At 38.4% G+C, this 18,662-nt stretch overlaps 1 protein-coding gene across 7 annotated transcripts in view; it reads right to left on the minus strand.

Annotated features, from left to right (window-relative positions):
• Dgk (diacyl glycerol kinase 1) overlaps positions 1-18,662 on the minus strand; it is a 506,799-nt gene that overhangs the window by 210,840 nt on the left and 277,297 nt on the right. The window lies entirely within an intron of this gene.

Below are 18,662 nucleotides of genomic sequence, written 5' to 3' on the forward strand. Positions count from 1 at the left end.
ATGAATCAAGAAATCTTAAGTGAATAGGAACACCATTAACTTTAATTATTTTGCTAATGGCAATATATTTTTCATTATTTTCAGCTAAAATATTTAAATTCTGCTTGTCAAACCCCTCGTACCTGATCAAATGATGAAAATCATAATTGGATGCTCCATGGCAAAATATAGGGACAAATTTTGGTCTCTGGATCTTAATATTCCAGCTATTACACAGGGCCATTAAGAATTTACCATCTGTATGGGAATGGTGATGAACCTTGATATTTGCATCTGAAAATTCAGAATCACATACCGGGCATTTTTCTGCATTGTTGAAATCTTCAATCTGTTCCTCTGTTAAAGGCAACATGGGTTTTGATTTTAATAAGACATTAGATGCTATGCAACGGCACTCATTTTCTATTCTTTGTGCAAATTCTTTGATGGCATCTGCTCCCATGTATAAATATTCTTTACTAACCACACCATCCTGTACAATCACATAATAAAAACTGGAAGGTTCATGTAGCTGGTATTGTGTAATTGAAGATTCATCAGGATCTGGGCTACAGAATGCAAGAGGTTTGAGATTTGATTCAAAATCACACACTATATATGCTTGGTGTTCCAACAAGGCTTGAAACTTTTGGAATTTTGCATTTTCACTTGCCATTGGCATCACCATATGAACAGGTTTATGGTTGCCACAGTATTTCAGATGCTCAATTAACTTGTTTTTAGCAATTTCTGCATTCTTTTCACAAACACCATTCACCATTTTTCTACCATCAAATACAATTAAACATCTTCTACACAACTTGAATATTGTATTGGATTTGTCTAGTTGTGTTCTCACTAAAGCTTCAAGATTATATATCAGAGTATAATGGTGTGTATCATCCCCTTCAATTAAGAGCAGATCAATCGGAACAGCAGAATCATCATCAAATGTACTGATTCTGAGAGGTGCTATCAAGCAATTGCCACGGCCAGTAGAACAAATAAATACATTAATAGATAATTGTTTACCATTAATATCCCTGGCTTTTTTTTCAAATTTATCAATATTCTGAACAGACATTGGATATTCTAAACCCTCCATTGCTTCATCAAAATCATGTTCATGCTGTTTATAATAACATTCTCTTTGGATTATCTAAAACTGGATACAAAGCAGCTAAAATACACCACAGAAAGCATTTCTGATCATTATTTTCTATGATAAGCACAGCTTTTTTGTGTTTAATATTAGCAGGTAAAGGCATATATGTAGATCCTTGTAATGGGTTGAATTCAGAAATATTAATATATAACTTGTGTGAAGATCCGCATAGGCTCCATCCAGACTCTTTTCCAGCAAATTCAGAGTGTTTAATATTCAATTGATCTATCAAACTGCTTATTATTTTGTCTGAATTTGCATTTGAATATACCGTTACAGTTTCTGTTATGTGGGGCTGTGTAAATTTTGTGCCATTTGGCTTCTTATATTGTGTAAACAATTTGAGGGACAGCTTATAAGAGCCATTTTGTGCATTTAGAATTGCCTGCACATCTGGATTTATACTGTTCAAAAAATTCTTAATGTCACATTTTGGCTCTGATACAAACCGGTGATCCCTAAGTTGGCCATTAAAACTGCTATGGATGGGTTCATAGTTTGGCTGCTTTGCTGCTCTAGCATTAACAGGTGCTTCATGCTTCCTTTTCAGACCAGATGTAGATGGTTGAGGGGGCAATGTTGATGACTGTGCAGAGCAAGTACCTTTATGTTTATAAGTGAAGTATTCCATGCTATATTTTCTATGGCATTTAAGGCATATTTTTGTGGGAGTTCTGCATTTGTCTGGATTACAATTCTTTTGATGCCTGGCCCAATTGGGGCTGGTTATATTCTTATTGCATTGATTACAATATTTTTGATTTGACATTTTTGTTGTTGTTTATTATATAAGATTTCCTGGGTTCCAAATCAAAACTTTATACTTAATAAAAAATATCAGTTGGGTTCAGTAGTGTGATTTGTGTGTGTGTGTGTGTGTGTGTGTGTATGTGTGTTAATATTTTTGGCTTTGCTATTTATATAAAATTTCTTGGGGTTCAAATCAAAACTCTATACTTAATAAACCTATGACAGGTTGTCAAAAATTCTGTATATTAAATCAAATAGATTTGTAATTCAATTTATACAAATCTGCAATATTTTTGTGTTTAAAAATATGAGCAGCACTGCAACAACACACCCTTACTCTTCAACAACTCTCACAATACTGGCTGATATGCAATGCAAAATCTCTTTATATAGCCTAAGCACAGACCGCATTGAAAACATCTGAAACAATAAGCCAATCAGAATATAACACATCATCACATTATGTCATAACCAACCAATCAGAAAACAACACATGTCTAATAATTTATTGCATAATATTGGGTAATAATTTGTTGTAAAACATGATGCAATATAAATAAACCAGAAATAAGCCACAAGTGGACCGGAAGTAAATATGTGTGGGTGGGTGTGGGTGTGTATGTGGGTGGGTGTGGGTGTGTATGTGGGTGGGTGGGTGGATGGGTGGGTGGGTGTGGTCAAAGTCAAAGTCAGGGTCAAAGTCAAAGTCAGGGTCAAGGTCAATGTGGGTGTGTGTGTGTGTGTGTGTGTGTGTGTGTGTGTGGGTGTGTGGGTGTGGGTGGGTGTGTGGGTGTGGGTGGGTGTGGGTGTGGGTGTGGGTGTGTGGGTGGGTGTGTGGGTGGGTGTGGGTGTGGGTGGGTGTGGGTGGGGGTGTGTGTGGGTGGGGGTGTGTGTGGGTGTGTGTGTGGGTGTGTGTGGCTTAGTTTTAGGTGTGGGCAAAAAAAAATATCAAGAAGGGCATATTTTTGACAAGCTTATGGACAACAATCTCACAGATGTGGCTTTTGCAAGTGTAGTCAAATCAATCTCAGGGGGCTCATCATTTCACAGGAAATTCCTGAGGGCATTTTTACAAAAATCTTGGATTAGACAGGGTACCACACTTGAGCAAAAAGCTCATATAGGCATGTTGAGCTAGTTTTAAGTGTAGGCAAATCTGCCTGAGGGGGGTTCATCATTTATCGACCCAGTAATAGGTCAAATCATACTACTGGCCATGGATGTTCATTGTGGGTATGTCTTCATCAGTTTCATCGTATCACTCATCCTCATGTTTGCGATTATCCAAGAGGCAGAATAGCGAAGTAAAATAAATCCATCAAAACGAGATTAGTTTTACAAGCGTTATTTCTACTAGGAAAATTTCCGTTTAAAAGTCCTAATTTTTTACGGAAGTTAATCATATTCATAGCTTGAGATTAGGATCTCTCACTCACTTCCACTCTTATTACCATTCAATTTTGTAAGTTTACTTTAGTTCAGTAATATACATTCCGAAAGTGTAGTCTAGACAGAGCCCTGAAAAACCTTGTGTAGCACCGTAAAGTGAGTAAAACAAGAAACATCGGTTTCCTATCGGTCATATTGAAACGCGTTCTCCGAATTCCATACAAACCCATATCGTTCCCCTCCTCAAGGGTAACTAGTATTTTCCTCTCAAAGTCTTAAAATCATAGCAGTTATCCATGCCACAAAATTGTTGATTTCCCTCTTTTGGATTTCTCCGTCCCTCCAAAACCTCACACTATATTTCAAAGGTTTCACTGTCGGATTGTAGCCAGGTGATGGAACACCCATGATCTGGTGGGAGGGACTTGAACGAAATCTTAGGAAGGAAATCATCTCTGTGGCAGAGTGCGTTTAGTGGCAGACTTTCTACCTCACCACTTGGTTCCCTAGCTCTAGTTCCTGCCTAGGCATGGTTGTTCTATGTGTATCAATTTAACCAAATCAGCACTCAAGCACATTGCCGCGATTAGCTAAATGTGGCAGAAAAGTGACAAAATAAAATACAAATGAATCGGCTTCGTGGCACAATTCGAATAATTCAAAAAGGTCACAGATGTTATTCTCCCTCCATATATTATATTTTTTACTATGATTCCTCACTGCCCTTAACGCAGTAGTAAGTGTAAACGTTATTAATTCTTCTGTTTTTAAAAACGATAGTTGTTATTTAATGTAATTGGCAGTTGGCACAAGACGTGAACGTTGTTGCACGAGCTTGCGTTTATTCTTTTATCCTTTATGGCAGGCAACCAGCATAAGCCTTACGTTGATTTGGCTGCATGGCATCCAGGCGTATACACATCGAAGGCTCTTTCGATACTGCGTCGTTTCGGTTCGATTTTCTGACATATTCGACCTGTTTAGTATTCCTCTTGTGGATTGTTGGAAATCTTCGTGTAGATGCCTTTGTCAATCTCTCTAGGATAATTATCATAATGATGATGAATAATAAAAAGGATGAGAATATTACGTTAAGTGACCTCGTGAAGCTTTGTACGAGGAACATTTGAAAAAAAATGCACCATACGATTTACACAAATGCAAGTATTCTATCTTGACATGCTTTAATTGGCTGGCTGAGCTTTTATCAGAATTGAATGTGGCCAATGCTTGCTTGCTATTCTGGTTTGCTACTATAATACATTTTCTCTCATTCCGAGATTTCGAGCGTTGAGAACATGATGCGGCTTTTATATAATTTTAGAGGACAAAATTGACAACCTTTAACACATACATACACAACAGACATATACTTGGTTAGGGGAAAACAGCAACACACTGAACCTCGCCCTCGCATATGTATGTATGTTTATTTGAGAGTGTGTGTGTGTGTGTGTGTGTGTTTATTTCTAATCAACCTGTAATAACCCTGGAAGTGTGTAACCTTATTCTAGAGACAGAAAATTTTCTAATTTTAAAAAAATATATATGATTCTCTATATATTTTAAATTTAAAATAGAAGGTGTTGACCGAGTTTGGAGATTGAACACGAGGGTCGCAAAAAGATGCTCTGCCTCCCTTGGCGGCTTTGGCTACCTAAAAAAATCGGCGCCCATGGTCGAGCATTATGGTTACAAGAAAAAAAATTACTTAGGAGCCTCCGCTGTAAGTCCTCAGAACCTAGCTACGTCTTTACATCAGGTGCTCGAGCATGTCCCGACAAGTTTTGAAGCGATCGCGCGATAACGTTGTACGAAAAGAAACGCTCCGGAACACCCCAGCCCCAACAAGTAAACAGAGCTCGCCCCACGCTTCCTATTACATCGAGACGGCCTACCAGAGCGTTGCCAAGGATACCAATGACGTCAAAGTCTTCCAATGAGGGCTCAAACTGTTGGGTTTGTCACCTGCGGAGGGAGGAGGGGCGGGTTCGATCTCGGGGCAAATACACGGAACACACGCGGAGGTAATTGGTACGTACGCAGCAATTTAGGAGTTGTCGATAGCGCTCATTGAGAGAGCGGTTCTTTGGCAACGATAGCATGCGAGTGCGGTTTGCCATGCCTCCTGGCAGGCGACCAACACACTTTTATTCATCTATTTACCGAGAGGCTTCGCTTCCTAGAAACACCCCAAAGCAGCGGAGTTCAGAGCAGCCCACTTGTACACTCCTGTTCACAAACGTGTCCACTCTTCAACTATCTAATATGATTGACACGTTAGCTGAACAGGAATGGTTTTCCTTGTCAACGAGAAAATTCAAGTTTATTTCCAGTTTTCTCTGGTATAAAAGTCCTATCAATGCTACTGGTTTATAACAAACAGTTCCTTTCTCTTATCCTTGAGAATACACTGCACAAATATACTTTTGGCACACATTTAAAATGCTTTCCGTAAACATATATTTTTGTTATTTACGTAGTTTTTCTACATCGCCAGGTGAAGCGGAACGATGAGAATGAAAGATGAATTGATAACATAGATATGATACAACAAGCAGAGTGAAACGTCCACGGCTTGCAGAAGATTGGAACCTGGAAACCCTGGATTCGTAGCTTGTTACACAAAGAAATATGAATTCACAGAAAGTGCACGAAAGCACTCAAAAGTAGTTTTGTGGTACACTTTCAGCACACTGTTTGAACACTAGGAACGTACTCCTTTTAGAATTTTGAGTACACAAGTAATGTATGCTAAAATAATTCAAAAATAGTTTCTAGAGAATGGACTAGAAGATTGTTAGTATTTTTCACGCAACAAGAATTTAAGGTTTACTCATTATCTGAACCCAACCACACTTGAAACTACATTTTAGCACACTTGATATATACTTCAGGATTCTTGTCAAAAACAACTGATCATTTCAAAATGAACACCTATTTGATATCCACAATGTCCAGATCATATCCATTAGCCGTCCATTGAATATCCATTTCTGAATATCTATTAGATGCCAAGTTTTTGATGTGCATTTAATGTTCTGTTTTGGAAATCCAATTCTGGATATCTACGGATATGTAGAAAGAATATCTAAAACTAGTCCAATTTTTGATATCTAGTAAATGTCTACATCTTATCAAAAAATTCCTTACACTTATCGTACATCAAAATACTACATAAACATTAGCAATGTTTTTTGACATAGTCTTCCACACCTACCTCAATAATATCCGTAAATGAAATTGTATTATGGAAAAGAGAAAGTAAGTTAAAAAATTAAAATGGAAAAGTTACGATTATTTTATATTCCTTTGAGACTTTTGCGCCATCCTGTATCAATATTAGGTAATTATTGCGAAACTAAATATTAACCGAAATAACTTCAATACACCTTTATTACTGTTGCTGGTATTAATTGTTTCAATGCACCATGTAGTATATTTCTCATGAATGGAACTTTCGTTATACTCCAAACAATTAAAATGTTCGAAGTTTACTGCCTTTGTTCTGTATTAAAAATGCTGCTAGAAAACTTTTCAAGGTCTTGCTTTTGTGAAATGAGTTTGTTTCTCGTGCGTGGAATAAAAGATGAAGTTTCATCTCTTGATATTATTTTACACGTCGTTCCAAGAATTCATTTCACCTTTCCAATGGCTTCTTTGTTCTGACAACTAACAGAAAATTTCACCCAGCAAAACATGTTTGTTCAATATTGAAATCCGAGATTGTGATACTCGACCACAGTGACTAAAATTAATGCAAATATAGGAACCGTGCACATTTAGAGGCAAAGAAACTAAGTTCACTACGATCACCATCATTCTTTGGCTAACACACCCCTTGCCAGTAATGCTTCGAACGATCCATGTAACTGTAATTATTCTTCAAGTAACACATTTCTAATATTTTAAATATGTGACCTTCCCTTGACAATTACGTTCGTGATGCTAAATTATTCTGAGAGAGAACTTGAAATTTATATCATACAACAGCTTTGACTTGTCTCTCAAATTAGGACATTTCGCTTTCGACGCCCTGCATTTCTGGCCAATATCTTTAGGACACTTCTTGTGTGTGGTCTCAGTCTACCACCAATCTTCCTTAAGGGCTGCTTCGTGTCCTCCAACATACAGAACCAATCATCCGGAGAGCCACTTAGTTGATTCGCACTCACAGAATGTCATCGAGATGATTTTTCATTTGTTTTTACTTCGGGCTTGTTTCTTCTTAATACTGTAGATTGAAGTAGGGAAGGAATATTATATAATATCGCTTACTGAAACAAGTAAAAATTTCTTTTATTTCATTTATTCACCCTTCATCAAGAAAATTCTCATGAATATAATTGGCTGCTTGCTCAAAATCATAAATTACTAACCTCACTATTAATGACATTACTAAGTACTAAAATATAGATTTTAATTTAATGTTTTTCATTCAACATGTGCCCGCTACTTTTTATATTATTACATGTAACCATTCGTATTGTTTACAATAAATAATTTTACTTTGTCTGTTGCTTTCTTTAATGGCTGCATAACCTTATAAAAAATTAATATTATAAATAAAGTAATCAATTTAACTTTGCGATGTTCTTGTAGTTGTTTAAGTGTTATGTTTCGTTATAAACTTAACTCGTATGTGCAAACAATTAGAATAAACGGTTATTGCCTATATATTTCACAATGAAAGAATAGAGAAACAGATGTTTTGTCAATAGGAATCTCGCGTAGCTTATTGATTAGCGCTCTTGCATTTACTAGATCGGTTACGGAATCGATAACCGGTGAAATCCCAGAATTTCAGGTTTGACCTAGCATTAATTAAATATTTGAGAAGAATCAGCAGGCTCCGATATACAACGTCAGGTAACAGCAGCGATAGGACTATGTGTGGACCACGAGTCAGATAATGTAAAAGCGACCTAACAGGTTTTTGCCCTCAAACGGCTGTTGAGTTACGGAGTTTCCGGTGTTAATTATTATTGACACTTCAGAAAATTGTCAATAGGTTTAGAAGTTTGCAAGTAAATATCAAAGAATAATTTTCAAGTAAAAGGAAGGTTGTAAAGTTAAAAATAAACCAATTATTGTTTAATTTGTTGCGTACTATATTTGAACTCCCAAAATCTTGAAAAAGAAGTTCATGAGCCTAAAATATTAAGTCAATCCAATTCCTGTATCTTGTTGTTTGGAGAAATGTCTTGAAATATTAAAAATAATTAACTGTTTGGACATTTAAAATCTTTAAAGAACATATGATTTGAATTCCATTTTTGCAATACAATTATTGAAAGTACCTAACTGCAAAAACAGTACAAATGTTTCCAAATGAAAAGGTTTCCAAGCACAATTACAACTGATTATGTCAAGGCTACTGTGTATTCCGAAGAGGATGGAGAAAGACTTAACGTCCCTCTTTCATCACGATAACAGCTGTGCGCATTCGTCCATTACATTGGGTAGTAACTTGCCTGGCTAAAAATAAAGGCCAATTAAAAGCTTTTTTACGGCCCCATCAAGAATTCGATTTCGTCTCCAATCAAGCTTTGATCCCAGCATCCGGCCTGCGGAGGGGGTCTTGATTTATGAAAACAGTTGGAGAGGCCCTTGCTTAGTTTTATTTTATCCTTGCAAATATTGATTTTATTTACCAACTTACGTATTTAATGCAGAACTTGGTTTTCTAGAACAAAGAGAAAAGTAAATGTACGTAAAATATTTCATACATTTTAAAGGATTCATATTTTCTAAAACATTATCCTAGATTGAAACTTCCTATCACATACGTTACGTTATTCTATCAAGATGAAAGAAAGCTTTTAAATGAATGATGTGACGTTAGTACAATATCTTATTTTGAAAGGTAATAGGCTACCCTTTATTGAATATCTTCCTTGTTATAACTCCATTAAGCCTTGTTTCCATGATTATGAAAAACTAAATATGCTGACCAAGGCAGTAATTTATTTTATTAAAAAACATAAACTAACGTAACGTTTCAACCTTCTAGCAAGGTCTTCTTCAGACTCTGTATCAAGTACAAAAGTAACCAGATACAGCAAGAAGGGTAATATATATACACAAACATTACTCCCTCCAGACTATTTAGAAAGTTGTTACGGAACTTTCTAGCAGATGACTTTCACTTTCCAACTTTACTTTCACCTGAAAGGCTAAACACTTCCATATAGAATGTGGTTGGACTTTTTAATCTCACGCTCTTTTCCCTTCATTTTTCTTCCTTCTCCTCTCCTCTTTTTCTCTTGTCCTTTCCACTCTTTCCAACATCTTCTTCCATTCTTTGTTTAACTTCAGTCCCCCATTCCAGTTCATTGTGTCTTCTTCGCCTTTCTTCTCTATTTCCTTGGCTTCCTTCCATTTTCTCACTAGCATTCTCTTCTCCCTTCCTATCTGCTTAGCCTCATCCCACTCTATGTCATGTCCTGTTTCTCTCGTGTGTTTAAATATTGCATTTCTCTCTCTTTTAAGTCGTACATCATCCCTATGTTGTTTCAACCTGTCTTTCAGCCTTTTTTTCGTTTCTCCTATGTACACACTCTGACATTCTTTACATTTTACTTCGTAGATAATCCCTTCTTCTTCCTCTTCTCTGTTTTCCTTTTCCTTGTTAGCATTCCTCGCTATTCCTAAGATGCTTCTTCCTCCCTTCCTGTAAGTTTTAATTCCTGCTTTCCTAAGCACTTTGCATATCTTTTCTGTGGTCTTCCCCATACTCCTTATTCCAAACCTTCTCTCCTCTTTTTCTTTCTCTTCCAATTCTCCCCTGCCCGTTTTCTTACTTCTTCTGTTTATGTCCAGTCTATCCTATCCTGTTTGTGTATATATATTACCCTTCTTGCTGTATCTGGTTACTTTTGTACTTGATACAGAGTCTGAAGAAGACCTTGCTAGAAGGTTGAAACGTTACGTTAGTTTATGTTTTTTAATAAAATAAATTACTGCCTTGGTCAGCATATTTAGTTTTTCTTCCTTGTTATTTAGGCCAGCGTTGAATACTAGTTCTAGAATGGGCAGAGTAATTAAACTTTATCCTAATTCTAGAAGATTAAATAGCTGAGATAGATAATTTTAAACTTTAATTAAGTTTGTCGTGGTAAATAATATTATAATCAGTACATAATCTTCTGAATCTTATTTCATAATTCGTTTGCATGCGTATACAGTTAGATTACTTGTTACTGGTCCAATATTGCAGATAAACATCATTGGAAGACTAAAATTCTCTCGATATATCGTGAATAATAACAGGTACAATATTACATGGTGGTGCATGTAGGAGTCTCCAATAGCACTGCAGTCATAATGACGCATTACCATGCCATAAGTTCTGAATTTAAATCCTTACCTTCGTTCCACTGATTTTCACTGGCATGTCCAATTTCGGACACCTAAAATTCCAATTAATCAGAATATTTCGACTTCAATATATTTGTTAAATATTCCTGCAGAAACTAATATACCTGCTGGAAACAAGAGAAAGGATATTATATATATATTGTGGGTGCGTTGTACGTGGATCTGCTAAACTTATGCTTTTCAAATCATGCACCATTTTCTCTAATCTTAAATTTCTTTGTTCTTTCCACTGTATCTTAAAACGTCTTTCAGTGAATTGGATTGTCTGTAAATGTCAGAAGATGAAGAATCCAGTTCTTTCCCCAAAAAATGTTATTGCTTTCACAACAAAAATCAAATTCTGACAATTTATTAATTGTGCTGTCCTATTCGTTACCTTATCCAAATAGAACTGTAGTTAATTCTAGGGACCCCCTTTAAATTTCTTTCGTTTCTGCTTACCTCTAGGATTAATATTTGAAGCGCATCAAATATTTATTAAAATTGCTCAAAAAGGCTCTAAAAGGTAATAGCAATAATGTTAAACAGTGAGTGTGGCTTAATATTACTATTATGATACATAAAAGCCTCGTTGCATAAGGATATTGATAGATAAAACTTGTATCTGAGCTCTGACTGTATGTTTACAAACGATTCATATACTCATTTTAAAGATGAACGAGAACAGATAGCTAGCTATATTCTGACAAGTATTTCGTTGTGAAAGACCATCAATCCCTTCAGGATCATTTTCGACAGTATACGCCCTGATTATTCTACGTTCTTTTTCTACTTGTTTATGGTAATCCTGACAATGAAGATGAAGGATGAACATCGATCCATAACTTTACTATTCGTCGATTGACTTTCAACTCGCTTGACTGCAATATTTGGTAAACAATGACAACACGTTGGTAAAATGAGACATAAACATCGTTCATGCCTTAGTTAAAAGTGACATGTGAGAATTCACCTGGAGCGATTGATAACACCCACGAAAGCTTTAAATCAAGATGGATGCCCGCAGAATTCGAACCCGGGGACTCCTGAGTATGACCCAACTTTAGATATTGATTGCGAGATGCCATAGTCTCTTCCGCTATACTTTGATTGGTTGATTTGCTTTATTTTACTTCGCTTCTTGTGCCACTTTTGGCTAATTTGCTAAGATGGGGATGAGTGATGATATGATGAAATTGATGAACGAACACTCACAAACATCTAGTCCCAGGCCATCATTCAAACCCGGGACTCCTAGTGGCGTAGCGCGACGTGCTAAACACTACGCCACGGGGGGCAGCCCGAAACACTTTGATTTAGTCTATTTTATTTCGCTTTTCTTCCTCTTTGGTATAATCGTGACGATGAGGATGAATGATGATGATATTGAATTGATGCAGGGATACTCACAAACAACATCCATAACCCAGGCCGAGATTCGAACCCGGGACGCCTGTTGTCGAAGCGCGTGACGCTAACCACTCCGCCACGGAGGTCGGCGCGTTATACATTGAGAATAAAATTATTAAGGATCTGGTATCGTAAGCGAAGCTCGAACGTATCTTTGGATAGGCGTGAATCTTCCGAAACTGCCCAGAAACAGAATCGACGGTTGCGAAGTCTTATTATGCGTACACGTGCGTATAAATTAGAGAAGACGATGCGTGTTGAAAAGACACGCACCGAAACCCTTGCGTAACTTCGACTCGCAGGGCAGGTCCTTAATCATCCTTATCGTGCGCTTCCATCAGGCCGCCAGCTGAGGGCAAGGTATCCCGGTTGGAGGCTTCGGGTGCCAAGTTTTCCGTCGACCCGGCGATCATCTGCTGCGATGCATAAACACGAGCATCTGTTTTGCGTGTTTATGCGTGCGTGTGTATTCAACACGTGTTGGAGGCCTGCCCTGGTGGAGAAACGGTCTAAATCTGTCCCTCACTGGGGCAACCGGGAGGCTGGAGGGACTCACCCACGTATCCCGGTGTTGTCTTTCTTGTGAGTCTCCGAGTGCATGGGGAGAAATGAGAGATTACTCTGACGATGGTTTCCGCACTCAAGTGGAAAGCGGGTAAGGCGTGTTGGCCCACTACGGTATGAAAGATTTCGCTTGGTTGGCTCGTTTACAAGCGACACGCGTTTCGTGCTACTTGAAACCGAACCAATCAAATGCAGCCTGACATTACATCGTTTGATTTGATTTAATTTTTGTTATGTGGCGTCGCTTTTTGCCACATGAGATGAATAATAATATGATGAAATTGACACTCACAAGGAACATCCATGCCCAATCCTGGATTTGATTTAAGTTTTGTTATGTGGCGTCGCTTTTTGCCACATGAGATGAATAATAATATGATGAAATTGACACTCACAAGGAACATCCATGCCCAATCCTGGATATGAACCTGGGACCTTGTCGTCGCAGCTGCTATTACAACGTGTCGACTCACGATCTTGGTTTTGATTTGATTGAACAAGGTTAGGTCGCTTTTCTGCCACTTTTGGCTAATTGTGACGATGGAGATGAATGAATACAATGAGATGGGTGAAGGGACAGTCAGAAACTCACATGGACAACATAATCCCTACAGAGGATTTTACTGACTGAGTTCAAGCGCCAGAACCTCACTAGTCTTCAAATGAAGTACAGGGTGTACTACATGGAAGTGATGGTTGACATTTTGGTGTCTTTAGAAAGGGTCGTCTATTACGTTTCTCACAATCTTGTGTTGAAGTTCAGGTGTTTCTCTGTTCGTGTGTTCTTTCATTAATTTCATCGAATCATCGTTTATTCTATCGCGCCGGTAAGGCTAAATAGACACAAAAATAACTTCAAATAAGGAAAGTACAAAATACAAACGCGCTACAATGTGAAAGGTTGCATGTGATTGGTTATTTTTTACTTGAGATATCCGGTAATTGAACTCTTGATTACTTGGGCTGACTGTTACGAATTCCTATATCAGCTGATGAAACAGTTATCTGTCTATCTTTACACCACATATGCAAGCAAAGGTTCTAGTTTGAAGTTATCACTGTCGAAGAATTTCAAGCCCCAGAAGTTGGCGAGTAACATCCTGATCACCTTCATTAAAATACCGATTGTCTCATTTACGCAGTTTTCTCACAGACCGGTGCCGCAGTGAACGTAGAGTACAACTTTGGTGCATTAATGATTAAGGCGTTGATCCTTCAGCACGACAATGCGGCTTCTCATACAGTTCATAGTCCAGTCGTCCTTATTAACATATTTGGCTGGAGAGTATCTGATCGTCCTTTCTATGGATCAGGTCCGTTATGTTGTGACTACAAGATGTTTGGAAACTTGAAAGGATTTGTAGGTGGGAAACATTCATGAGTGATAGTGACCTATTTGTAGGAAAGGCAATGGCAAAGCAATTTCTTGCCCGAAGAATTATAGTCCAATGGAATTCAGGCCTTGCCACACCGATGGAGGAGGAGAATCATATCCAGGAAGAGTATTTAGATAAAGATATCTGTTTCATCTCGTCTCAAATAGTGAATACGTCTCTTTCTCTTTTTCGAAGGAAAAGTCTCGAAGGAAAGCCACATTCGGATTCTAAAATATGCAGGTCCCGACTAATAACACATCTGGGTATACCATTCTTGGTTCCGGAGTATAGTACCCAATTTTTGGTTCCGAATCTGTCTAGAAAATTTTCTGTTCTGGATTCGAGTACCCCAGTATTGATTCCAGATTCGAGTAGCACATTATCCGTTCGGAATGTGGGTACCCGGCGCTCACCGGATCTGAATCCGGATATTTTCAGAACTGGGAGACTCGGATTCGAAAATTAAGGCCATCTCTAATTTCGATCTACAGGTATAACTATAGCTTATAGTTTTCGGTTGAACGTACATATTAAATCAAACTATTTATCGTAAGTATTTATTTACATATTAAACAACTCGCATAGTGTACTATGTAAATTATCAGTTACCTGACCCTCCTAGGTACAAGTAAGATGTTGTTCGAGAAACTGACTCGCCTCATCTCCTTACCACCCCTCGTATTATCACTTTCAAAGTGAAATGCAGGAAAAGTGTTTCAATCAAACAACGTTTGGGTACATCATTTGTGCACCACGGTTTGTGTATTTGTATTTGATCTATTTTGAGTCTTTCTTGCAACATTAGACTAATCGCGACGATGAGGATGAATTTGGTAAAGGAACATTCATAAAAGCACCCTTCTCTAGGCCGAAAGTCGAGCCCGATAGCCCAACAGACCCTACCACCAAGGCGACATGGTCACCATCGTAGTGCGTGTTAACTAAATTATTTATGTACAGTCACCGGCAATATAAACGGAACACCCAGATCCTGAAATTCTCGATTCCCTGCATGGCGTCGAGTGGGATGCCTAACTCTACGGCGAGGAGTGGGTATTAACAGCAACTTTTCAATGGCAAATTCCGCCACCACCGTCTAGTTAGGCAACACACAACGCCATGCAGGGAAACGAGAGTTTCAGGATATAAAGGGTGGCGCAAAAGTCATCATCCTATTTTAACTCACCTTTATCTTGACATCTTGTTGTTTATATCAGTAGTGTTTTGTCAGTTAAATAGAAGATAATCACGAAATTTATTGTGTGAGAACGTGGAAAAATTGTGACAATTTTGGGTGACACTTTTCCGGGCAGAGTAATATCCCGTTTTGGTGACTTGCCAGGGCCGGCCAGGTCCCCCGATTTCACAGCTCCAGATTTTTTTCCTTTGGGGATCTTTGAAGTCATTGGTTTATGTGAATAAGCCAGAGACGTTACAGCATCTAAATATTCAGCATGAAATTTAAAACATTTCCCCGCAGATTTCCAACACCATATAAAATGCAATAAAGAGAGCCCAAATTTGCATTAATTCGAATGGTGGTCATTTATTGTATGTTATCTTTAAAAATTGAGGACATAAAACTTACAAGTATCAATAAAAGTTGAACACAAAAAAACTACTTTGTTTAATTTGAAACCCAAGCTATAGGCTAAGAAAATCAGGTGATGACCTTTGCGCCAACTTGTAGGTACCCCATCTTTATTTCCGTTGCCTGTACATATACTGTACCTATATATTAATTTTATTTTTTTCCAACTTCATCTCCTTTTGTGCAGCTCCCTTTCCGACGACGAAAACGAATTCAAATGCTTTCTTGGACTAATCAAAGAGTCGTTAATAAAATACGAGGATAAAAAATGGGCCAAAAACAATAAACTGGCCATTAAAGCAATATCTAAGAGGCGGACTAACCTTGAAGGCGGATGTAAATTTTGCTTTTACAGCCTCTTTTTGATGACAGTTATGTTTGCGGCGATGAAATGTCCCATCTGCGGCTTTTCAGAAGCGCTCTAAAGCGCCACACCGACGCCGTTAGGTGAATGGACAGATTTTCCTTCTGGCTTTAACAGACACTAAACGCAGGTCTTCATATTTTTCTAAGCTTGAATTTATGCCGCATCGGTGTGCGTCACGCCGAGACCCCGTGGAGAATAGAAGGACAAATTATTTACTCCCACCAGGACGGAAGTTCCTGCGATAGTTTCTGTCTTGTTATATCCACGTTCTCACAATTACACTCCGCACAAAGAGCGAAGGTTGCATCACAGGAAAACGTTACGCTACGAGTCCAGCACAATAAAGAAACTTTATCCGGATATGCAATCACGGTTCACGGTTGCCAGTGGCACATTTTTCTGTCACTTTATAGAATAAAAGCTATAGCGTAACGTACCCGAAGGCACAGGGATCGAACTAGGGACCATGGCGCTGTCCCGATTGGTAGATGTAGCTCAATGATAATTCATCCTCATCAACAGAGCATTCGCTATTCCTGGTGATCTTAAAGGCATGAATACACACATATGAATGGCAAATACACGATCATTTGGGTTTTAAGCTTTTCAATCCGGATCACACATGGTTAGATATAAGGATAATTAGCTGTCAATGGTTGATGAAGATCTCGTTGTAGAGCAACTTAAACGTATAATTGTACAAACGTTCTCCAAGCTTCTCCTACTGCTCCTTTCTTTTGCTCAGGCAAATACTGACCGCCTTCTCGATAACTCCTGACGATTTTCAATCACTGAACCCCTCACTGTCCGTGGTACTCAATTTTATTATCCTTTCTTCTCTTCCTCGTTACTGACTCATTACTTTACAATACCTTTTAGATCAGCAACATGACCACTTGTATGCAATATTAATTTCAGGAAGATTGATTAACTACTGATGCAACATTCTTGAAATACCTTGGAGTGCAACGGCTAGTGATAAGGTTTAACAACTCTTATGCTTAATGAAGATTCTTTTGATTTATAGCGTGCTGTGACGACAGTACGCCGTAGAAACAGTATGACGGCAGAGTCGCCACATGATGAAGTTGCTGGCTTATCCTTCTAACATCACATTACATATTCTGCTTATTTCATTTGATGATTTTGCATGAAAGCAAACCTACTGTCAACTTTAGTCTACCCTTCTCTAAAAGTCCCGAGATTAATTGGATACAATCTGTAGCGTACTAAAGATTTGTCCCGTCTAGTTCTTTAACACCAGGTGTAGTGCAGGTGCATCGAAGTGTGAGTCTGGTGCAAGCGCATTGTGTTCGCCCAAGTAAACGCTTTACGCAAAAAGAGCGGCATTCAAGTTATGAAGATTCAACAAATGGCTGCATGCTGCTTTCAACTTTCATTTGATTGGTTATAACGTAGCACGTGACCATACTCAACACTGTGTCCAGCTTTAGGACGTAGTGCAAACGACGCAGACACCAAACACACTACGTGACACCAAATCGACGAAGTAGACGACTCGGTGTTGCACTTTGTGGCCAACCAACAAGACGCGAGAGTTTAAAGACAGTCAAACTATCTCGTTTTCGGAGGGAAATACGGCTCAAAAGTGCCTGGCAAAACCGTCAATCTGTGTCTCAAGGTTTCGTGCATACAGGATACAATGCAGTTTTAGAGACCATGCCCTCAGAAGCAAAACGGAATTAAGAAACTCTTAGGCTTCGTGCACTTTACTCTATAATCAATGATGTTTTGCCTGTGGTGTTCGGCCACACCATGTGTAAATATACACAAATGCAAGCGCCCTTGATCGCCTCGCGATTTGCCTTTTTGGTAGGAAAGTGACGTAAAAATAACGAAATGCAAAAACAAGCAAATGTGTGTAAGCGCGTTTGTGCTTGTGTGAAGTGAGGGGTGTAATAAATACACTGAGTTAACCAGTTCGGCACAAAATTAGTTGTAAATAGTTTTGAATGTGGAATTGGTACAATTATCTGAAATAATTCACTTTAAAAGCTCCGATTTTTTTGTTTTGTTTTATTGATTTTTCCTACTTTACGATATTCTTTATGAAATTCATTTACAGACTTTGACCAGTTTATAGAAATTTAGGAAACAATTTGAGAACATCCAGAAATTTCCAGTTTTGAATCTGCAATTTTTTTCCCTTTACCCACTGCTACCATTAAAAAATGTCCTGTCCCACATGGAAATTTCCCATCGGCTTGCAGCACAGCGAAGAGTTGAACGCTTAAAGCAAGTGAGAAAACTTCAAACATTTTCCCAGCACAGATCCAGTCAGCTCTCGGCATTTTTGTCCCGATGTGCTTGCAGTAGCTGGTTCCGATTCGGAGAAGCCGCCCCTCAAGGCGCATCAGACTGCGAAGCCGTAGCAAATGCCATTACCCCGTTCCCACCTAAGTAAATAAATTTAAGCTCCCGATTTGCGCTTTTTCCAAAACCTTGTTGAGTAAACTGTTGCACATCAAAAGACAACTTCGTTCCCTCTCCCCCTTGCTTCAGAATACGTCCATTGACAGATGCGTTGAGTAAACATGTGGAAGTTCACTCACTGCATCAGGTACTTAATCGTGATATCGTCCATGCTTGACAATGAACAGACACTTCCCCATATGCAGGAAAGACCGCCAAACATTCAAACGTTCCACGATCACTAAGGCGCACTTTAGACGAAAGCATTTTCCTTAGCAT

This window comes from Lepisma saccharinum, chromosome 1 (genome assembly GCF_977018435.1).
Source record: "Lepisma saccharinum chromosome 1, izLepSacc3.1, whole genome shotgun sequence".
NCBI classification, from domain to species: Eukaryota; Metazoa; Arthropoda; class Insecta; order Zygentoma; family Lepismatidae; genus Lepisma; species Lepisma saccharinum.